Here is a 24,232-nt window from a genome sequence, read left to right on the forward strand (position 1 = left end):
ATACTCTGAGGTTTGAGGTCCATGGGTGTGATTCTACAGCCAGCCACAGCATAAACCCCCTGCAAGGATGACTCGCACTGTAGCATTTCTTTAGGCACAATCATGTGAGATAGTGAGAACGCTGTTCCTTGTTTGTCTATCTATGGATGTGTTCTCTCATTGTCTGGCCTGATTGCCTGGCTGCTTTCCCCTGGGTATGTGAGGTATTGCAAGACATCAGATGTACACTTTCCAGGTGCTTAATGCTAAAATATGGACAGGTTTTTCCTCCGCTGACAGTCAACCACCTTGCACTTCTGGCCCTGTGATATCTAATCATTATGTGCTGATAGATTTTTACCTGGATCTATTAGTTTAATTCACCATTCTCAGGGGTCTGCAGCTTGCCCACAGCAGCCGGCTTTAGCCCATAGGTGTTTTCCCTTTGTCCTATTTTTGCTCTCACTACTGCTGCTGTTTGCAGTATCTAAGCAGCAAGGTATATATTCATCTTGACAGCAAGCATTTTCACCAGCCTGCTGTTAATGCTTTCTGCAGGGAAGATTTCTCCATTCAGCAACCACTTGACATGTTTTCATTTTTAGCAGCTCCCTTTAATAGAACCGTAGCAATTTTAAGCAGCAATTAAGCTTTGTCATTGCAACATGATGATGACACGGAGCTCCTATCCCATGGTATATCATCCAAACAGAGTGGCCAAAGGTAGGGCATTATTTGGAGGTACCAAGTACAGGATATCAGGCCTGCTGATGTGATCCCTGCTGTGGTCATTGCAGCAGTGTCTGGCAGATGGCTGCTCCCGGCAGCCAGATAGACAGAAATGCATGGGTGGGGAAAGATGAACAGCCAAGGCAATACCAGGGGCTCTGCTAGGTCAGCTGTACTGGGCAGCTCTGGGAAGCATTTATAGTGTGGGCAGGAGAAGGTGAGCACGCTTTGCCTGCATTGTTGAATAAGGGAGTGTCAGGGTATGATTGTAGGGCCTATTTCCACATGGCACAGACTCACTCATATCCACCTGTCTCTGGGATAGTCACAGGTAAAACAGCTGTCCTTAAGAAAGTGAAGTTTGAGTCATCCAAGCAAAGAGGTATCTCCTGGAGGTCTAGTACTGCCAGCTGGGCGAGGGGAGGGATTGTCACACTCTGCTTTGCACTGTGTGGCCTCACCTCAAGTACTGTGTGCAGGTTTGGGTGTCACAATATAGGAAGGACGTAAAACAATTAGAGCCTGCCCAAAGGGGGGTTTTGAATGTGATGAAAGGCATGAAGGGCAAGGTGTGTGAGGAGCAGCTGAGATCCTGTGGTTTGTTTATTCCAGAGCAGAGAAAGCTGACAGTCAGCAGACCCAAGCTGACAGAATTGAAGAAGTATTTGGACAATGCTCTGTGACATAGGGTTTGATTTTGGCTCTGTGTATCTAGGAGCTGGACTTAGTGATCCCTGTGAGTCCTTTCCAACCCAGAATATTATATATGATACGATATTCTATAATAAAAAGCAAGAGATTTTACAATGAAACATTGGACAACCTGCTACCAATGCTCAAGTTTATTTCCACGCTGTTGCATTTTTAGAGCACAGGAAAAAACAAACACTATATACATTTCATACATTTGGGTTGTTTCTGCACATTCCAATATGAACCCCCAACTGTTTACCAGGTCTTTGATATCTCTGCTCACATCTGCCAAAGAGTGACATCTCCAGGTTTTTGGAGAGACACTTCACTCTCAGCAAACACTCAGAGAAAGCTTCTGGGATCAGAGCACTGCGAGCCAACTGCCTTTAGCTACGGTGCTATCTCGCATGCTCAGACAGACCTGATAATTCAAGCACTTTGTGGATGGGGGTGGGAGTTCTCCTTTGGCATATGCCCAGCTCTACAAAATGATAGATCTGTGTGCTTGTTTCATACGGTTTGTTCTCAGATGCTTTTCTGGCATCTCCTTGACAGTGGTTAATAATTGGCTTGATTGCTTTCTGTGCCTTTCTACTACCCGTTTTTCTAGCAATTTGAGGATTTCATATTTTAGTTCATTTGCTGTACTTTCACTAGCAGGATACAAAATCATCTGTGTATATCTAATTCCCTCTTTTTTGATGTGTGTCTCAAAACTGTAGCATTGCAGTTTCAGCATCGTGGAGATTCACTAGCAGTAATTCCTTAAACATGCTCCCAAGAGATTTTGTGTCATTTTCTACTTGAGTTGCTTTACATCCTCACAGTGATAAAACGACTCAGCAAACACGATCACTTGACATTTTCACTTGGTTTGGGCATCTTCTTATTCTTGTGTGATAGTGAACTCAGACCAAAGGCTACTGGCTGTATCTGCTGCAGGAATTACTACTCCAAACTACCACTCACTGACATCACGCTGTGTGCTTGTCACTTTTCAGGTATACTGCCATGTTTTGGGACAGGATAATTTGTCCCCCAGTTTCTGCTGGTATGTAATGATGTAATGGTTACCTCTGGTAGCCATTTTCAAGGTTTTGTGGGGGTTCTTTTGAAGGGCGGGGAGGGGGGAGTTGTTGTTGGTTTTGTTTGCTTGTTTTGAGAAATCAGGGGCTGTCTGATGGTGGAAAAGCAGTTAAATATTGGCAGCTAAATTAGAAACTAGTATTACAGCCCTTCACAAATTATCTTTAGATATGGCTGTATTGATCTTACCCCTATGACTCATAATCTTTGGGAGGTCAGAAAGTGCTTGTGAATGATGTGGCAGAAAAGTATAATTTATTGCATTTCCGGACAATTTTCAGTTCACTCCAGAACTCTCTCAAAGCAGACCATGGCCATGGTTGGTTTCAGCTGTTGTCATGTATTTCCTTGGTGCAACAGAAAGTTAAGAAATAAATGCTGCTGCAAGCAGATCCAATTAATCACATTAATCACATTTCTCCTGTTGATGATAAATAATAACACCCTTCTGGAAGTGGGATCCTAAGTGCCAATCCCAACTTGCTGTGCCCACATAAGGCAAGAATGTTGCAGGAGAGCCATTTGACTTACACATGTGCTCTTACCGGTACTGCTTGTCATGAAGCATTGGGGCTTGTTGTGCTTCTCCAAGGCAGGAAAGTATTTAGTCATGGATTCCAGTTGTCTGCAAACTTAATGGCTATAGCTCTTGCCCAGCTTTCCCTGATCCAATCCTAGCATGTGTAAAATAGAACCAGGTTCACACAATTGCTTCAAGATCACACAAAATGCTGTTTTGGGCAAAGGTAGTTTGATTACCAGCCAACTTTTCTAAGCTCTCTAATGGAGGAAGCAGTGAAGTGAATCAAATCATAGGCATCTGAAAAGAAAGAACATCAGATGGAGTAAGAGAGTGTACAAGAGAAGGGTGCAGCAAAACATTCCCATTCCCATGCAGCCATGACGTATAAGGAAAGATGCTTATCTTGTATGAATTGATACAGTCATTCACATGGTGACACCCTACAGCACTCCTGACCTCATCCTCAAAGGATGCAGAATAACGAAGGCAGCTTGCAATTTACAACATCCTAGCACCATTATAGTACTCCAGTTGGCTTTGTTTGACTGAGTTCTTCTATCCAGACAATGCTGAGGAAGTCTTTGTAGCTTTATGGCTTTACATATTTTCTACTGCCCTAATGTTTGTTTGGCATCCAATTTCCTGAGTGTTTTTTTTTTTCCTGTTTGTACCACTGGGCTTGATTTTGGGTGGGGTGTTTTTCAGATGCCATCTTGTATTTGCATCACGAGCTGTACAGTAGCTTTTCTTTTTTCTTACCTTACCTTACCTTACTATTGTAAGCCTGCAAAATCTCTTACACTTAGTGTCAGTTCCTGCATCCTTGGTAAGTTATTTCATATTTATTCTTTTATTAGTACATTTGTTCTCAGTGACTTCTCTTTCCATGATTATCATATTCCAAGTGCAGGGCACTCTTTATTACACCTCAGATTATTCATATTTCCCTTTGAATTCTGTTTGTCTCCTTTTTTCCTTTTTTTTCTCTTTTCTTATCTCTATCCATTTGGTGTTTTTGCACTTCGATGGGTACATTTTCCTGTTTTCTCTCTGCTGCTTCATGGGTTAATAATTCCAGCTCTGCAACATCTTAAGCCCTGCATTTACATGGGAAACCACATCTTTTTCCTTTACATATGATTCCAGTTCTTGTAGGTTTGTTAAGCATCCCAAAGTCTTACAAATTCTTACACTTTAGTCCTCTAAGATTTGATAATCACATGAATCTTGAATTGTTCAGCAAGACAGTAATCTGTTCCAGTCTTCCAACTGCATGCACCGAGCAGATACTCTTTCTTGTTAGAAGTGCTCTTAGGGAGATTTTTAGATCTTCACCAGAGACTCATCAGCTTGGTGCCAAAACCTCTGCTCAGCATGCAGCTGTGTGTCTGCTGCAGGAAGCGCTGTGGCTGAGTTTGTTTTGCTTCTTCTGCCTTAGCTTCACTACATCCTGGATCTGTTCTCCATTATAAGTCAAAGAATGACCAAATGATGGGCACAGTCTGTTCTGCATAGAGGAAACCTCGGTGACACAATTATTGCTTTTTCTTTAACTGAAAAATCTAGAGTTCATTCTTTTTGATGTATTACAATTTTCAAGCAAAAACCCCACACAGTTAGAAGTGAAGCCTATGAGAACACATGTTCATTTTGACATCGGTGACAAAATAGACGACTCCAAATACAAGAGGTGAGAACTGGGCAAAGCCAGTGTGGTGGAAACAAAACTTGCAGCTTCACAGCTTCAGCCTACAGTGCTGCAAACATGATGGCTGCCAAGGTGGTGGATGCTTTGTGGGAGATTCGCACTGAGTCACATCCGTTTACAGCTGCCAGCAGCGTGGTGTGGGCAAGGCTTACAAGAAGCATTCTGCTGGCTTAGATGTGTTTTCCTTGGAGATAATAGCAGTAGGAGAAGCTCCTATCAATAAAATGAAAGCAGATGAGTTTTATTAATCCTTACTTGTAATCCAGCCCATCATGGAAAATAAGGTTAGAATCAGTAAAGCAATATTTCAAGGTCCTAAACATAGGACAGGGACAAGCTGATAGGGCACTAGAGAGAACATAGATTGACCATGACTAGAACAAAGAGATAGAGGAAAGAATGGACTCTTGCACTAAATCATGGCACCACCCAGCAGTGGTCCACTGCCAGCAGAGAGCTGGGAACTCACTGATGAAATGTGCACTTTGTACCTTCCTGATTGCTGCCCTGCACAGGCGATGACAGCCCACTGCTGCTGGGTGGCAGCTCTGCAGCATCCAGGGGGAGAAATGCAAGCAGCCTTGCAACTCCCCCATCCCTCTAATAGGCAAATTAGCATATGTCTCTGCTAATGATACATATGGAATCAGACTACTTCCATATGACAAAATGCTGAGTTATTTTAACTTTTTTTTTTTTTTTCTTTCTTTCTTTCTTTCTTTCTTTCTTTAAAAGAAAGAAAAGAAAAGCTGGGAAATCACATCCAAAAATAGATTAAAAGAACATTAGAATGGGAAGGTCAACAAGCATGCAACAGTTGGATAATGCCAGAACTTGGACTCCTTACATAACCTTATTGTAACCTCTTTGAGTGAAAATAGTCATTAGTCACGAGATAGTGGGGCTTTTTTTCCAGAGACTCCTGACTCATTTAGTGATGTAATGGCCAAAAGGATTAAAGAACTAGAAATATTGCTCTTCTCTAACTCAGGATGTGACATGGTGCGATATTTACTGTGCAGAAATCCAGGTCTCCAATGGAAACAAAATTATCATGGTGGCTGCTCCAGAAGTAATACCTCCTATGTTATGATGTTGGCGGTATGGTTGCAGAGGCTGAATCTTCCTGCCAGTATCCTGTTGCATTTTGTTGCTGTGTGACAAATGGCAGCAAAGAGGCAGTCTGACAAAATTGCATCTGACATAGAAGTGTGCACAAAGCAAAGAGGTGGAATTGAATTCCTCCATGCAGAAAAAATGGCACCCACTGACATTCATTGACACTTGCTGAATGTTTATGGAGACTGAACAGTGGATATAAGCACAGTGATGAGGGAGAGCGTGTGTTTCAGCAGTGGTGACAACAACAGTGGGTCACCTCTGCTAGTGCAGATGTTTATGAGTGCAGCATGCAGGCTCTTGTACATTGCTATCAAGAATGCAGAGCTAACAGTAGTGAGTATTCTGAAAAACAGATTTTTGTAGCTGAGAATTTGCTCTATCAAATAGTGCTATTGTGTTCTTTGTTTCTGCTGTAGTTTCCATGGAAATAAAGAGGTGGCATTACCTTCAGAGTGACCTAAGTAATTTTCTCCATGAGATTCAGCAGTACAGCCATCCCAAACTATCTTTAATTCTTTACAAAAAGAAATTCATCTTCATACTACATGGGAATACAAAAATAGTTAGTTCCATGTTATAGATAGGGAACTAAAGCACTAAAATTGGGGTCAAAGTGTTCTCTCACACCATGTGTGGCATCCTGATGTGGTGAGCTATTCCGTAGCACTCACTTGCATTTTAGCACTCACTTGCACCATGCAGAAGAACTTCTTTACAGTGAGGGTGATGGAGCACTGGAACAGGCTGCCCAGGGAGGTGGTGGAGTCTCCTTCCCTGGAGATATTCAAGACCCGCCTGGACGCCTACCTGTGTGACGTGGTGTAGGGAGCCTGCTTTGGCAGGGGGGTTGGACTCAATGATCTCTGGAGGTCTCTTCCAACCCCTACAATTCTGTGATTCTGTGATTCTCATTTCTTTCATCAGGTGTGAAGAACGCCGTGTTAGTTTTGTCACACAATGGGGCTTAGAAAGTAAGCGGCAGTCAATAAAGCTTTAACTTCTAATCACGAGGACCCACATGTGCCAATTTGGGGGAGACCAAGTATACACGATCATTTTATCTGCTATGGAATTGACCTGTATGTAAAGTGAAGAAACAAATAGTTAAGATTAAACTCATGCAATACATGCAGCCACTTGTAGATTCCAAAAGATACCGTCCCCAGAAAAGAATTAATGTCTCTCTTGGCTGGACAATAGATGCGCTGCTGTTTCTGGTGTTCTTTTCCCACAAGCTTTTAGTTGCCATGAAAAATATATATTTTTTCTGAAAGTCATTACTTTTATGAACTTACACAAAGAGTTTAAAATGTTTATTTGAGCAATTTAAAAAGTGAGATTGTTGATCTGACATTGAATATGCCTGGAAGATATAAGAAGATGGATTTCATATTTTTAATGTTATTCCTGGATTTTCTTAGGTAACTCCATGTGTTGTTGTTTCTTTTTTTCCCCAAGTCCACATGTAGCCACACAGACTGCAAACATATCCAGGCCTTATAAATGCAGAAATTTAGCTCTCAAAAACTGTGCGATCTCTTTGAAGATGCTATTCTTACAGCTTAGCACCTAGTTTGCTGGCTTAGGAAAGCCTGAGGAAACACCTCTTCCAACTTGTGCTAATGAATACAAATATTTTTTATTAGACTCTCAACAGAAAAGGCCACTTCAGCTTATTTTTTAAAGATACAGTCGTATCTTTAAAATCTTTAAAAAGTCTTCTTTCTCTACCTGCCCTCTCAAGTGACTACATGTATCTTATGCAGAATGCAAAGTGTTTTCTGCTTCTGCCAATACCCTTCCTTCAGCTTAAGCTTATTACTGCATTCTTAGCATTTACAAGCAGGATGAGGAGCTCAGCTCAGACCCTTCCCTTCCACTTCCAGGCTGTTGTTTCCACATTGGAGACTGCGTCCCCGGGGAGCCAGATCTGCCACCTCAACATCCCTTTGCAGGAATCAGCAGTGAGTCAGCGGGATCCATTTAGCACTCCCCAGCCGAGGCAACTCCTGAAAACACAGTGGGATGTTTCAGGCAAACACTGTCAGCCTCTTAAAATACTGTAGGCAAGTTCTGATTATGTTTTTTCCCACTGCTCTGTAATTATTATTATATGCGATACACGGCACTGTACAGCTGGTAAAATGCACACAACCAAAACCAAAATAAATGGAAACATTGCTTCCATTTGTACTACTGCTTTAGCACCTGGGATTTAGCACAGCTTTCTATGCTCTCTTATGTGTGAGAGAGAAGGAGACAGGAAGCATAAGAGAGTGTGTGAAACAGTGGAGCTATGCTCAGTGATCTATTAGTCTATGTGTGATTAGTATATTGCTTTGAGCGAAGGACCTTAAGAAAACACTTGGTAATCCTTCTGAGATGTAATCCCATTAGGAAGATCATGAAAAAAATGCACTGTAAAACTAAGTACTGTTTGGATTTTTTTAAAGATTCTTAGGCTATTGCTTTTTCAAATGATGGCTTGCAAGAACCCACAGAGTAATGCTGATGTGTTCTTCTCTTAGAGGCAGCCTGGCTTTACCAACAGGAGTTTGAAATGGTCAAGGGAACTGAACCAGTGTCCTGCACTGTTCCACAAAAGCACTACCTTTACATCTCCTTCCTGTCACCAACTCCAGCATGTTTTACTTCTCAGAGTATCACATTTCAGTACAAACTGGAGCTGCTGCTACTTATTCAGCATATTTCCTGGTGATTCCTCAAGGCAGACATCAGCATCACCAGAGCATGATGGTGAGGGCCAAACATGGCACCTTCTGCAAGGAAGAGCTGCTGTGGGCATGAACAGACTCCACTCACACTGGTGGCACTGCTCCAGCACATCCAACCTCTGCCACTGGTGCACACGAACTCACAACACCTCTCCTAGCCTTTATGATCCTACAGGAACTACAGTTCCCCTGAAGGGAAAGCCCAAGGCCTCCACTCATGCTTTCCTCCCCTACAACTTCCTATGCTTGGTTTCTGACTCCACAACTTGTTCCTCTTCAGCTGTACTAGCTCAGAGCAGCAGATTCTCTATGGCATGCTGCCAAGCTGGTTTACGTGCCCAGGCTTCAGCGGCTGTGTGGCTGATGTGTAATATTATTCTGGTCTGCTTTCATTGATTAGTTGGTTACTTTTGGGTTTGGCTGGGGGAAAAAAAATGGCTGTCTGTTCTGTTTGTCTTCTTTTCTTCTTTGTGCCATTCTGGTTGTAATTGGCAGCACACAAACAACACTCCACGTTTTGGACAAGCATTCTTTTTGCTCTCTTTCTTGATTGTGAAATGAAGTGCATTTCTTTCCCTCTATCTCTTGCAGGCAGAACACCTGCAATCTTTGATTCATTTCCTGGATGCCTAAGACCGCAGGAATATAAATCCTTATTGACTTGTGGGGAGTTAAGATTATACATGGCCCCATACAAGAAGAGGCAAACTGAGAGCACACACAGATGCAGCTTTTTATATAGTCAGGCACCTTGATGTCTGCTCAGAGGCTCCATACTTCCAGTGCTGCTACTGCTGCTGGCCCAGTAGATGAATCCAAAGCTCTTCTGAGCCAAGAGGATCAAAATTCCACCTCATGTTTCTGGACAGAGAGAGGAGCCAGGCCGTGCCACTGTGCTCCTGCTATCACACACCAGGATGCAAAGCAAAAACTGTTCTTTCAAATGATCCGTATGAGCTCATACGCTGCTTAAACCTTCTATATGATAAAATAGAAAAGTAAGTATGCAGCTTTGCATGGAAACGCTGGGAGGGAGACGAAAAATAAGCTGCCTAAGTAGCTGAATTTTTTGTTTGCTTGTATGCAGAGGTCCATCTATTTTCCCAGGTCACAGTGATAGGATGAGATGTATTTAAGTCGCAGCAGGGGAGGTTCACTTTCAATGTCAGGAACAATCTCTCCTCAGAGAGGTGAGGAAGTGGCACAGGCTGCAAGGGGAGGTGGTGGAGTCACCATCCCTGTAGGCATTCAATGACCACGTGGATGTGGCAGTGAGGGACATGGTTAGTGGGGGCAGGCTGGGGGTTGAACTGGATGATCTTAGTGGTCTTTTGTAACCTTAATGATTATGTGATTCTATGATAGGATTTAAAATGAGAAATGATATGAGTGAAATTTTCCTTTGGAACTTCCATCCTCTCCAAGTTTCTTATGGGTAAGAGTGGGTAAACTCTGAGGGTCCTGATGTGTTGTGATCAAAAGTCACCTATGCAGGTGACTTAATAGCAGCCAAAAGAAAACCGGGGAGCAGATAGTAATAAACCTTTTCTTACTGGACGCGTGTATTCTAGTTCTCATTGCTATTTCGGCTTGCTTCATCAGACTTCTTTACTGTCTGCACCTGCATTTTGCACGTCTCTCCTACATTTGCTGAAGCCTAAAAAGCGATTCCTTCAGTACTAAAGCAAAGCTGCCTTCCAGACACAGGAGATCGGTGGCGTCGAGATGTGCCGGTCCGCCAGACGGGAGCATCCGAGGTGACACGGGGCTGCGGTCCGAGAGCAGCCCGAGGCTGGAGCACCGCGGGGCGGCCTTTCCCTCGTACGGGCAGGGCGTGCCGCGGCTCGGGGATGGCACGGTGCGTTCCTGCTGCTGCCTTATAGCCCACTGCTGCCAGTTGCAAGAATTAGGGATACTAAAGAAACGCCGTCTTTCACAAAGGCGTCATCTCCTTAAGGCTGTTCTCCCGTTCGCGGCGGATTTCAGCCCGAGGAGACGTTGTGCTCCCGCGCCCCTCCCAGGCTCCGGACCTCCTTCCCTCCGTTCCACCTGCCGCCTCGCCCCCGGCCCTTCCGCCGGCTCCCACCCGAGGCGGCCGCCGTAGCCCCGAGCCGGGGGGCGATGGCGGCGCTGCCCTCCCCGCCCCGCCGAGCGGCGGCTGAGGCGCTGCCCCTCTCTCCCCGCCTCCCTTCTCCGCCATCTAATCAGAGCTGCCCCGGCTGCCTTCCGCGCTCCACCACGGGCCGACGGCGCCGTCAATCTGGGTCCGCCCCCGCGGTGGGGCGCGGCGGGCTGGAAGGCGGGGGGAGGCAGCGGCGGTGGCGGCGGCTCGGAGCGGTGGCGGCGCTGCGCTGCGGTTGCGCCATCTGTCAGCAGCCGCGCGGGGTGCGCAGCGCAGCGCAGTGAGCGCGGACGGATCGGAGGCAGCGCCCGTGGCAGCCCCGCGCCCTGCTGGGCTGTGCCCGCCCGCGGTGCGCAGCGGAGGGGCCACCGGCGAGAGAGGCGAGGAGATGTGAGAGCCGGCCCCGCGCTGCGCCGCACAGGTACCGCGGGGCCGAGACACCGCCCGGGGGAGGCGGGGATGCGGGGATGCGGGGGGGGGGATGCCGCTGCGCGGTCGCTTCCTTTGTGCAGCCGGGCGGCGGGGTTGCTGTGGGGCTCCCGCACGGTTACCGGGACCGTCTGCACCTCCTTGCCCCCCCCTTGCACCGTGCAGGGGCTCGGCCGGCCACAAAGAGCCCTTTCAGGGCTGCGGAACGCCGGGGGCGGGGGATGGCGGCGGTCCCCCCCACCCCGACATCGCGGGGACCCGCCGTGCCCCTGCTCCTGCTCCTGCCGCTGCCGGGCCCGGCGCGGGGGGCGGCGGTGAGGCGGTGCCGGGGAGGATGGCAGCCGCCCCCGCCGTCCTCCGCCCGTCGCGCGGCCGCGGTGCGAGTGGCGGGCGCGCGGGAGGCATCCCCGTGCGTGCGGGACCGGGCCGGGCTGCTCCGTGCGCCGCTCCCGCATCCCGCCTGGCTGCAGCCCCGCCGCTGCCCTGCAGCGCTTCCCCGCGTCTCCTCCCCACGCGCGTGTGGCGGCCCCGGTTGTTTTGCCGTGCTGCCCTGACCGCCCGTGACCGCAGCTCAGAGAGAGAGAGAAAATAATAATAAAAAAAAAAGCAAAGCAAAAAAAAAAAGGTGAGAATCTGCTTTTTCTATGTCGTAGAGGAAGCGTTCTCGCTGTCTCATCTCCCCGAACAGTCAGACGTAGGGACGCTGCTGGCTTCAGACCCGGCGAAGTGGAGCGGTGGGCAGGAGCCGTGCGTGGCTCGGTGTCCGGCCCTGCGCTCACCCTGCGGCTCCCGCCGGCCTCCCCGTGCCCGGCTGGTGGCTGCGGGCCGGCTGCCACTCCCTCGCTGTGTGACAGGCGTCAGGCAAAGTTCTGGAGTGAACAAAGGAAAATATCGGAGCTGGGAGAGAAGGAAACATCCCTCCTAGTTGGTGATAGCGGCTTCAACCGTAGCTTGGCCCACTGGGGAACTGCGTGGGGGTGGGAAGTTGCTCGCTGGTCGCTTTTCGGATTGAGCATATGGTCGGTGTCTATATAATGGAAGAAGATTCCTTTGCCCCCCAGTGACAGCAGTCAGTGTGCTGCTGTCTGTGCTCAGGTAACTGGTAACATGCAACGAAAGTCAGCAGCTCTGTGGCTTTTTGCAGTTTCTTAAGAATCTTAGGGCAGTGAGGGGGGACGGTGGTTCCTTCGTGAGCCTTTTTTCCTTCACAGAGCTGAAACTGATGAAAGTTACATTAATTCCTTTGAGACCTGTATGCTGCTGGTTGTTGGTGGCAGGCTTCCTTTCCTTCATTGAAACTTTTGGCTGATTCTTACAGGGTTTGCCTGCAGGCCTGCTTCTTTTCTACCTCTAATAGCTGGGTGCCTCATCTGAGTGGCTCATCTTTGGCAAAAGTAAGAATTTCCCAGCTGAGGTTGTCTAATGGTAAGCTGCTGGTTTTGGTGTTTTGTGGTTTGTGCTTCAGGCACGTTGTTCCAGCTACCTGCTGGCAGAAGGTGTAGTGGCATGAAATATCCAGTTCAGTGCAAAGTCTTGTACAGGCTTCTCTGGGAGTTGTTTTGATGAGGGCTAAATACCTGTCACCGTGTGTGATAAACAGTTCTGGTGTGTGGATGTGGTCTCTGGTATAAGGCAGAAATGATGAAGATGGTACAGGAAAGTTGTTCACTAGCTGTTTTTGTTTTAAGGATCTTTAGAAGTTTGGACCCATTGACAAATTTCTGTTTCATTTGAGTAAATGAAGGCATTGCTGAGGAGTTACTAGTTACTTCTGACTTCCTTATGAGGTGCTACAGGATTTGCCTGAATAACGCTATCTAATAATGCACAGGTACAGTTCTATATGGGAAGGGCTTCTGAATAGCTGCTTAGCTGAATATACCCATCCAGACATCAGGTGGTCTGCTGTGGATTTCTGCTGTGATAAAACTATGGTGGGACAGGTGAAAACTGTCCCGTCTCCACAACACATGATCTGGTGCATCTACAGTGTCATATACTTGGTTACATTGAAGAAGACTTGAAGCAGTTCGCCCTTTGATGCCTCCTTCTGCTACTTAGCCAGTAATACTCACTTTGCTGCCTTCTCATAGCAGAGGTAGAAAAGGTGCTGTACACGTGTGTTCTCCCTTAGTCACACACCCTCTCTCAGGTGCACATTAATATTTGATCCAAACTTGTGTGGTACAGATCTGCTTGAGTCAGTCTGGGTGATATTTGAATGTGTAATGATGGAGTTCATTTCTGACATGGCCAACGCTTTGTAATTTGCTCTATGGGCAGGTCCGCCTTGACAGTGTGTGCTGGCAAAGTGGCTGTCTTCCAGAGGAAGAAAATGAATGACTCTTTACCCCCTTGCTACCCCTGCAGCTCCCACACAAGCCTCCTCACAAGTAATTTCAACCCATTACTCCCAAGACAGGACTTTAACCAGACAAATCTAATTCACCCGAGCAGTCTCATTGAAATCTGGCAATTAGAGACTCCTTTGGTGACAAAAGGCCTACAGATCTGTATAGTGCAAGTCAGCAATTCACTTCGAGTGAAGGCCACAAAAGGATTCATGTGCTTCAGCATGGAGTATCATGAGCTGCACTGCAAGGGCATTTGCAAGCCCTGTGCAAGGGACTTAGGTGCTGGCTCTGCAGTGCTGAGCATTGTGCTCTCAGCTCTGTGCCGAGGAGGTGCCGTCCAGCCCACCACAAACATTGTTCGAGTGCCTCTGAGAAATGCTCCTGGAGGGAAGCAGGCTCTCGGCCTGAGAATGGTAAAGCTGAGCCCATCTGTGGGAGATGTCCTCAGGCCATGATGTCAGAGACCAACTTGGCCCCAAAGAGATGTGCAGCTGAGGAGAAGTGCCCCGTTGTTCTCCCTACTACTGGCTGCGGGAAAACAATGACATCTTGTACAGAATTTTCAGAACTTTCCTTCACTTGGAGCTGAGACAAAACCCAACAATATCATTACTTTCACTGAAGGAAATGAAGAAATAAAATGACTTCCAGTCAACCAAAACCATGCCACCGTGTCTTGCTTCCGACTGTTCGGAGTTGAAATAAAGGCTTACAACTCCAAGTATGTGGATCTGAAATAAAGGCTTACAACTCCAAGTATGTGGATCTACTTGGGGTAAAATAAACCTGTGACAATTTGACATTTTATTGAAGATTCCAATTACCTTTAAAATCATTAACAATTATGGAGCTTTTAGATGTTGATAGAACTAAATATCCTTGCAGAAAATGACCATCAGGCTTTTCCTCGCCAGTCCTGCTCTTCATATACCATGCATTCATGTGAATATTTTTTCACTTCAAAAAGCCATCTGATAGCCAGCCTTGCAGTACTGGTTGAATCCAATCAGATGACTCGAGTGTAGAAAGCTTTTCAGTAGAGGGGGTGATAAAAAGTGAATCTTGCTTCCCAAAATACAGCTTCTTTTTGGTACCAAAAACATTCCAACCTGAACAGTTCTTCTACGGTGGGGTAAGAAGCTACCCCAGGTTTTCTAGCTCAGCCTCTACCAATTCCAGGAAGTCTTGTGCCTGTGGAGGTTTCTAGTTGTTCTACACTGTAATTTTGTAGAGCATCTGTGAGTAATAAATCCTACTTGAGTGAGCCAGTAGCCTGGATTAGCACAAATGAGTTGGTGTTCTCCACATTTCAACACGGTGTCATGTAATGAGCTACACAGGGCAACTTGATGTGACAGTGATTTGGTGGGAGCACAGGAGGTTGCCCCTCTGTGTGTATATTTTGATAGCTTCATTTCTGTGGCTTTTTGGTGTATAGGATGAAAGTATTATTGCCAGATAGTGCTCACCTTGTCAGGAGTCATTTTGGTAGGTACTAAGCAGAGAAGATAAGCAGGGTATGACAGTGAAAAGTAATATTAATACCCTTTTAAGAAAGCACACAACTTTTCTGCTTTGCGAGAAGTCTAATGGCTGGATGATAATGACTGTATCTGGTATTGACCAGTATCCTTCCATTATTTTAGTAGTTCACTTCTTTAAAAACAACTGATGAGGCTTCAACATTCATTTGAAGCTCATTTAGTGTGTTTGTGGATACCTTGCAAACCCCCCTTCCGGAAAGTAGAAGAACACATTGTGTGGCTTTGTTCTTTGATTTGTAGATGCAGCTCTTAGAAAAGAGGCAGCAGGGAAGTCTTCATGGCATGACTTTGGACCATCGTGCCATCCCTTTCTTGGCTTCTGGTAGTGGTGTGCAGCTCCCGGCCTGCAGCAGCATTCACAGACCTCTTGTTGCTCTTGTGCAGACTTTCATGGTTGCCTTAGCGAGAGCTGTAGCTATCTCTGTATCAACCGACATCCTGCGACTCTCAGGGCTGCCTTAACTGCCACAAAAAATTAGCAGAAACTTGCCTGCTACTTTTAAACTTCTGGGTTTGTATCGCTTTCTCATATAGATACTGTGTTTTTTCTTTTTTCCTCCTCCTAGGATAATCAAGGCTGGACGTGGCTCTGGGCAGTCTGGTCTGGTGGTTGGTGACCCTGCACATGGCAGGAGGGTTGAAACTAGATGATCTTTGTGGTCCTTTTCAACCCAGGCCATTCTGTGATTCCATGAACTTCATTCCATACCTTATGCCTTAGCATCAGACCAGATGAAAGCCCCATTTGCAGGTGAATCCTATAACCTGCTGCTTCACCATCAGGGCTAAGAGAAAGTAGCTCCATCGCCATTAAAATGAGGAGTATTTGTTACTGTGGCTGGGTTTTTCTATATGGGCAGCCTCTTGCTAGGAAGGAGTGATGCATTTTTCCAGGAAAAATGCTGCTGTACATCTTGGAATGAAAACCTCTGTTTTCTGAGTCAAATCTTGGGCTTTTATGTCTTAAACTATATATAAACGATCTGTATTTATTTTTGGTGGTGAGGTTAATGGTGTTTTGTCTGGCTTTTTTTAAATGGAGAAGGTAATGACTTCTTGCTTGGTTTCTAGACCTCTCCTAACTTCAATAAGACTTTTCTCTACAGACCAGCAAAAATGCCGGTTCTGTCACCTCTCTGCCTTCCTAGAAAGTAAATGAAAACTCCTACAATTCTTTCTGGAGTCTGGGGGTGAAGTAAGTGATAGATGAAACAATTTCTGCTCGCTGTCATTCCAGGCAGCTCTTGAATTAGTGCTTTCTATAAGAGAGATCCAATTTTTATATTCATTTTGCTGATTCTACTTTCAGGATGGGGTAAGACTATTTAAACAAGCCTTTCAATTGCCCACTCTCTGGTACCATTCCTAATTTTCACTTAGAGCTTCAGCTGACTACGCAGTCCTTTCGTTCCAAGTATGATATTTTCCAGGTGTCTTTGAATGATTGGTGACCTTCTGTTCACAAGACCTGATACTTTGGGACCAGTGAGGGAAAACATCAACTGGATTTTGATTTTTCTCATCAGCCTGTAATTCGCGTAAGGTCAGTGTAGTGAAGCTGCAAATTGAAGAACTGGGTTTAACTCTCAGTGTCATAGTCAGCACGCTCTCAGAAACATGCATAGCCTTGGCTTTGGTTTCTCGTTGTCCACCTCCCTAAAAGTTTCCCTTTTGTAGGAAATGCAATGAACCCAAATGTTGCTAGGTGATGCAACATTGTAAAGGAAATGTCTTTTACATCCCAAGGTCAAAAATTACATTGTGTTTATTGGGAGTGGTACCAGACAAGCATTTACCGTCTTTCTTGCTTAGGGCAGCGTTGCTGACATGCTTAAAAACTGCAGAACTTGTTGTCCTAATGTCCAAGCAGGGTTGCCAAAATTGAACAAATACGGCTGGGGACGAAGTGCATAAGGAAGGCTGTGTACCTCTTCTTCCTGCTCAGTCATTGTAGGTGAAACAGTGACAGCATTGATGGGTTTGCACTGCCCGATGCTTGATATTCAGAGCAATTTGCTGCCACTCCTGGAAAAGGTTAAAAACCATTTTTTTTCTTCTCCAGGCTTTTTTTTAGTTGCAGGCTTCCTCTGGCATCAGTGTGATTCAGTGATTTCTTCAAGGGTGAGGTGACCTTGTCTTTGCTTTGGCATGTTTTCAGCAAGTGTTAATTTGGACTGTTGTCAGGTTAGGCTGGTTGAGATGTTGTTGCTTGTCTGTTTTTTGTCTGGTTTGGGCTTTTTTGTTTTGTTTTTCTCTCCCATGCAGAAGAATGAATTCTGCTGTATGAAGCTGACTGTGTGACTATCGATGTTAAACAAGCTGGCAAAATTTTGTTTTTGTGGTCAGCTCATAACCATTTGCCATGCAAGTGTGTGCCTTTGCTAGAACCAGTGGTTGTCCTCTTGGAGTCGATGTGGCGCAGCAGGACAGTGCTGAGAATGGTCTGGAGCTTGAGTGTGGAGGGTGGATCAGAAAAGCAACGCTTTCTTTGTGCACCCTTGGGTCAGATTGAATGCACCTCCACAGCACTGTGCGGTGCTGAACAGAATTTCTCATTGGGAGGAGTTGGGATATCCCCAGCAGTCCAGGAGGAGAATCATTCTGACATGCCTGCTCCACATCCAGGGCAGAGATTTATTGATATTTATGGTCACTGTGTCTGCACAGCATGCTCTGGGGCTGAGCTTTACTTTTTTGACCATCAGAAAAGTAGACATGACCTGGAATAGTGTATTAGTGGATGAATGTTAACTTCACCAGTACGGAAGACTATCCAAGCCAGCTTTTTGAAAAATCACTTCTCTGTTCTTTTTTTATATGTTATCTGCCCCACTGAAGAAGAGTGATTATATTCCTAGGGAGCTCCATCTACACCAGCTACCCACAGGCTTTAAAATGACATGGTGCTGCAATTGTAAGCAGTGGTTGTTTTTTGGAAAGGTTCCTTTTGGGGTTTTGCTGTCTTTTGTGTTGATTGGGTATGGGGTTTGTGTGTGTGTGTGTGTGTGTTGTGGGTTTGGTTTTCCTTGTAAGAAAGTCTGAAGTAGCCATTCCAATCATACTGCCATCAGAGCAGCAGAGTGATGTGGGACTCCTCATCTTATGAATGAGGGCTTTTCAAAGTAACCTGATTTAGAATGCTTGCTGTTTCAGATTTAAAGTGTGTTGATACATTTCCGTGGATTTCTTAGCTGTTAACAGCTTCTTCCAAAAGAGAAACTCTTCCAAAAGAGTTCAGTTGCACTGAACTGACTGTTGGAAGAACGAGTTAACAAAAGGGAAATATCACAGATGTTAATAGAGTGCAGGTAAAAACAACTCTACAAGTGAAATTGCACCTGTATTTGCTAATAAGGTACTGCAATAATATTTTTTTTCCTTAATTGTCAGTTTGTTGCCACTGAGTTATAACTTCTGAGAAAATATCTTGAACGTGTTAGTCAAACCGCACCATGTAGATTTGCTTCGTGATTGTTGGTATGGGAACTTGCTAACCTGTGTACACCACGACAAGTGTGTAGCTTTAGACTCTTACGCTCTGAACATACAATCACCTGGAATTACTTCCTTTTTTGTTGTTTTTCTCTTCTTGCAATCATACTGTAACGATTTCTTCCTGTATCTGAGCTCTCTTTAGAGCTAGCAGACTTCCCTTTTAAAGCTACTTTTTAATAGTCCTTCTAGATTGTCTGAGAAGAGCAATTCTTCCTTTTAAAATTTAATTGCAAAAGAACTGAGGTTTGAGGGGATCTCTGGAAATCATCTCCCTTCACAGAACAGCGCTAACCTAAAAGCTGGACCTTACGTACAAGTTGGGGCCTCATACAGTTGGGTTTCGGGTGCTTCTGAGGATGGGGGTCGCACAGCCTCTGGCCAATGTGTTCAAGCATGTGATTCCTCACTATGAATGTAATTTTCTTTACTATCCAGCATCAGTTCTCCTTCCTGCCATTTGATTCTGCTGCACTTTTCATTTCACTTGTGCTTCCAAGAAGAATCCAGCCATTTCTCCTCCTCCACCTGCCAGCTGTCTGCAGGGAGGTGCTCCCCACCCCACAGCCTTCTTTTTTCAAACTGCACATACTCAACTCTCTCTATCTCTTATTATACATCAAATGATGCTATCTACTGGACTTGCTGCAGTGTGTCAACCTTTCTCTTTCCAGCGTACTGAAACCAGATTGGACACTCCAGATGAGATCTCACAACCACTGTATACAGGGGAATAACTACTGCTTCCACCTGCTGGTGAACTACATGGATTATTCTGAGCCAAATTTTCAGCTGCTGTCATCTCTCCCTTGCAGGGGAGCCATACCACTATTGCTTGCAGGCTTCTTGTCACCTCAGAGGGAGCTGGAACCAAGACAGGGCTTTGCTCGAGTGAAATGAAGCAGATAACCCAACCACTGTTTACATACTCAGGACTGTAATGTTTTCCATTTCCCTGTAGTGAGGTTTTGCACTAGACTTTCACACTGCATGCAACAGTATAATCTGAAGCAATGAGATGGTATCACAGCAATTGGTTTAGTAAAGCAGCAAGGAAAATGCATTGTAAACAATACGTTCAAACTGACACATTATGTGTATTCGTGTTTTTCTTTCCTGGCAGTACCTTTCCTATTAGCTAAGCTACCTGATTTAATGTTCAGTAACAAATATGAGTCCTAGAAGAGCAGATGTGCCACCTGATGAGGGCCTTATGAGAGCTGGGGCCCAATCACACCTGCTTAAGATTGTGGTACACCCAGGAGGGCCTTCTTCCCACTGGGCTCTTGGGATTTGAGCATTGCTTGTTGCATTGTTACTGGTGACTGAAGAACCTGTCACTACCAGTCTCTGGTTTTTGAAGGTGTCGTCATCTTAATGTACTTAAATGTGCTTTTACTCAGAGGAAAAAAAAGCAAACAAACAAAAAAACAATGTAGAGCAATAGGAATGCCAGTGAAACCCATGACCACTACCAAACTCATGTGCGTGGGATTTATCCTACAGTTGCTGTTACTTCAGTTTGTGGCCTGCTGATGGAGGAACGGAGGTCCACTGACTGGGAGAGTAGTGAGAGATGGGTGGACTGGATGCTTGCTGTGCCTTGTGGACTGGCCCAGCATCCTGGGACAACTGGAAAAGGAGCCATAGAAACCCAGAGAGTACAAAAAGACTCAGCAGTAGTGAAGTGTGAGCTGGGGAGGTGGACGAGGGAGGGAAATTGACAGACTTATTTTTGTTTTTCTTTAATATGTTTCTCCATCATGGAACTTCTTTCAATATCTCCCTTTCTATTCTTGGTGTTGCCATTACTGTGATATTTTCCTTGGGTATTCTTGCTAGCTCCATAGCACTGACTGTAGCAGGTGGACCCCCTGCATAAGACATGAACTTGTTAGAGCGAGTCCAGAGGAGGGCCACAAAGGTGATCAGAGAGTTGGAGCGCCTGTTTTATGAAGACAGGTTGAGGGATCTGGGCTTGTTCAGTCTCAAGAAGAGAAGGTGCTGGGAAGCCCTTGCAGTGGCCTTCAGCACCTAAAGAGGCCTACAGAGAATATGAAGAAGGGCTTTTTACAAAGGGGCATGTAGTAGTGATAGGACAAGGGAGAAGGGTAGTAAACTAAAAGAGGGGAAGTTTATGTTAAAGCTCAGGTGGAATTCATTATGAGTGGTGAGGCACTGGCACAGCTGCCTGGAGAAGCTGTGTGCCCCATCCCTGCAGGTGTTCAAAGCCAGGTTGGATGGGGCCCTGGGCAGCTGAGCTGGGGGGTGGCAGCCCTGCTCATAGCAGGGGATTGGGGGCTGGTTGGGCCCCTTCCTACCCAAACTGTTCTGTGATTCTGTTTCAAAGGTCTTTATACTCTTTACTTGCTTACAGCAATCTGTCCCTGTACCGGTTCACCTCAGTCTTCCCCATCACTCACCTTTCTTTCCTAACCTTAGACTGCCTGGTTTCCCACACCAACAAGCTGTTTATCCTTGAGCTAATAGTCACTCAGACTGCTCTGATCTTAACGCCTCAAAACTGCTTATACTCACAGCAATTATGAAATAAAAAGGCAGATTATTTTTTGCCCCTCCCCAGAGAATTAGCTGTGTGTTTCCGATCTGTATAGTTGTCACTGTAGGTTACATTGAATCGAACTCAGAGATGACTAAGATGCCCTTTTTGGTATGGAAATGAACTCTACTTGCAATTGCTCATTCAGGATAGCTGGACATCCTTGTGCAGCAGAGTAACAGTGTGAGGTAGCCATACATCAAACTGAGGCTCACTACCAAACTGGTCCCTCCGATATGATGAAATGTAGAGTTTTGCCTGCTGGCTTTAATAATTGGCTCCTCCTGAACCCCTCAGAAACATGGTTGCTCCCCAGAGCCCATGGGCAGTACTGGAGGATGGCTTTGTGATCTTGGTGGCTTCTCAGGTAGGGCTGGCTGTCTCTGGAAGGTGTCTGCTCCTTCCAGAACTGAAAAGCCACTTGTGTTTATTTGCTCGCTTTCAGTTAGAAATTAGGGCAGCTTTGTGCCATCCATAAAGCTCCCGTGGGGGAGATGCTGAGAGTTTAAGGAATTTCAGATTTTAGTTCCAATTTTGACTTAATTCACATGAAAAGCTCAGGAGCTTTCTGGTGTTCAGTGGCAGCTTGAGTAAAATAGCTTCAGTGGGAAGATGAGGGGGATGTATATCAGCTTGTAGCTAATATTTGTTTAAATAGGTTATGCAAAATAATTTCAGATATTGTTAGCAAACTGGAGAAGTCACAAGATGTCCTTCTTTGATGAGCATAAATTATACTATTTTGGTAGAAACTCTCAGAGACAGGGAACAGCACCAAGCATAGGAGGGTAATACCTTCTCTAGATAATGCCAGCACCTTCAGTCTCCTACGTCTTGTCTCCAAACACTCATCTTGGGTGACGGCAGGCCTGGAACCTAGTGCTACCAACCCCGAGCGCTTGAATATTTCAGTGGCTTTGGACGAGAGGGAGGACAGGCTGGAGCTGGGAACTTCCCAAGGTTGTAGCTGGGAATGCTGCAGGGAACGTTGCTCAGGGGCAGCGGATGGGTGGGGGGAGCTGCCATTGAGGATCTCAAACACCACTGTCTTTTCCTCTGCAGTAAATGTGTTTGTACTTGTGTTAACACCTTGCAATTAAGTCTGAGATATTCAAATCACGTTGGAGCTAGGTTCACCCAGTGTGACTCAGGTGCTGTTCATATATGCCTAATATATGTATTTTCACTGCTCTGTCTGCAAGATGAGTTGTTAGAGTTGATCTACAGCTAATATATGCTGTTGGGAAACTGCTGGTACGCCAACTGGTGTAAAAGAGGCTGATCTAAAGATATTCCCGGTCTTCTTCTGTTAATGTTGGCAGATGTTTCCAACACTGGCTTCTTTGTATATAATTTTTAATCTCTTTGGAAAAAAAAGATAAAAAATAAATAAACTAAAGCAATGGTCTCTATAAAAGGAGCGGCGAGAGTTGGTGCGTTACTCAGGGTGAGGCACTTGAGGCCATCCTGATGCACTGTTTAGAAGGAATAAGTAATTTAAAACTGCTTTCTCTCCTCTGTTTTGCAATTGTTATAGCGATGTCAGCACTACCCTAGCAGACAAGTTCTCCAGACTCTCTCCTTCCCGGTGCCACACCTTTCTCAAGTTGTGCACCTCTTCCAGAGCAGCCAACCTTGCTCTCGTCAAGTACACCTACTGACTGCATGAAACGCTTATGAACAAAAATGTCAGAAATATTCCTTTAATGCTATAGATATGAGTCAGATTTTTATTTTTTTTTTTCATTATCTGAGGACTTTTTATTCTCTGACAAACCTATAGTGGTTTTCTACTTGAAATGAGGCTTCATAGTTTTTGCTTCTAAGTCCAATCACGTCTTGACTGATGTTTTGAGTTGGCTCTTTGTTTCCTCTGATTTTTGTACTGATTTCCCAGTGTTGGTCTTGTCAAGAACTACTTTTTAGCACCTGTGAACCAATTATCACATCTCCTGAAGCTTTTTCCTTACCTTATGTTTGATGAGGAACTGCTAACCGGCAGTTTCCCAACCCTCATGCTGTAGTGTGAGACCATGCATTACAGTTGACTTTATATTGCAGAATTGCCTTTTGACCCCTTGGAGCAGGTTTTCTAGGCAGTAGCAGGCTGTTTTCACAATTGGTTGTTCTAGGAGGAGCAGGTAAGCAGAGGAGGTCTCTTCCTCAAGGGGCTGTTGGGCTTGGAGCATTTGGATGCCAGGCTATCAGTACACAGAATCATAGAATGGCTTGGGTTGGAAGGGACCTCAAGGATCATCAAGCTCCAACCCCCCTGCCACATGCAGGGCCACCAACCTCCATATCTAATACTAGACCAGGCTGCCCAGGGCTCCATCCAACCTGGCCTTGAACACCTCCAGGGACGGGGCATCCACAACCTCTCTGGGCAGCCTGTTCCAGCACCTTACCTGGTCAGAAAGGTTTTGCTTGATTGGCCAAGGCAATTTTCTCTCTTTATTAGGATGTCAGGAGATGTGGGAGGAAAGAGTAAATGAGAAAGAAGGCTGAGGGATCCCAGGGGGCCAGGTGGTGAGGGGCAGGGAAGGGGCACATCTGTAGGAAGCAAAGCTTCATTGGCCCAAGGATTGCAAATTGCTTTTTAAATGCAGTGACCCCCTATTTCTGAAGAAACAGATTTTTTAAAGGCAGACTTTTTGTCACTGGACATCTTTGTACGTCTTTTATAGAGTAGGTGAAGGTTTTTTTGTTTTGTTTTTACTGTTATTATTTTTTATTTTTATTTTTATTTTTAAACACAACCAGACAAAGCCAAAAGCTGCTTCAGCTGGTGATGCTCAATGAAGGGTTTCAAAAGCTGATAACCAGTTTGCCTTGTAGGCATACCCAGCACCCTCAGCAGCTTGCTCTACCAGCCGGCTGCAGCATGTTAGTGATGGGAATTGAAGGCATCTGTGTCTGAGTAATGTTTCTACTGAAGTCTGTCGGAAAATTGGTTGGCTTGTGTGTAACCAGAAATAATGTCTTACTAAGTTGAAATTCATGTGGTTAATAGGCAGAATATGTCAAACTAATTTGCTATCTCTTTGTCCTAGGAAGAGAGATTTTTAACATCCTTAAAAGACAGGTTTCATTTCTCTTTCATTCCTTCCAGGAAGACTTCCTGGACCCTTACAGGGCATCCCTGCCTGATTTCAA

General features: G+C 45.4%; 1 protein-coding gene across 1 annotated transcript in view; it reads left to right on the forward strand.

The window, feature by feature from the left end:
• Nucleotides 1–10,884: 10,884 nt before the first annotated feature.
• The window catches only part of FYN (FYN proto-oncogene, Src family tyrosine kinase), a 125,741-nt gene continuing 112,393 nt past the window's right edge, over nucleotides 10,885–24,232 (forward strand). Inside the window, exon 1 of the mRNA XM_015858717.2 lies at nucleotides 10,885–11,118. The gene's annotated coding sequence lies outside the window, so the exon portion shown is untranslated. The remainder of the gene's footprint in view (nucleotides 11,119–24,232) is intronic.

Source organism: Coturnix japonica, chromosome 3 (genome assembly GCF_001577835.2).
Source record: "Coturnix japonica isolate 7356 chromosome 3, Coturnix japonica 2.1, whole genome shotgun sequence".
Taxonomy (NCBI): Eukaryota; Metazoa; Chordata; class Aves; order Galliformes; family Phasianidae; genus Coturnix; species Coturnix japonica.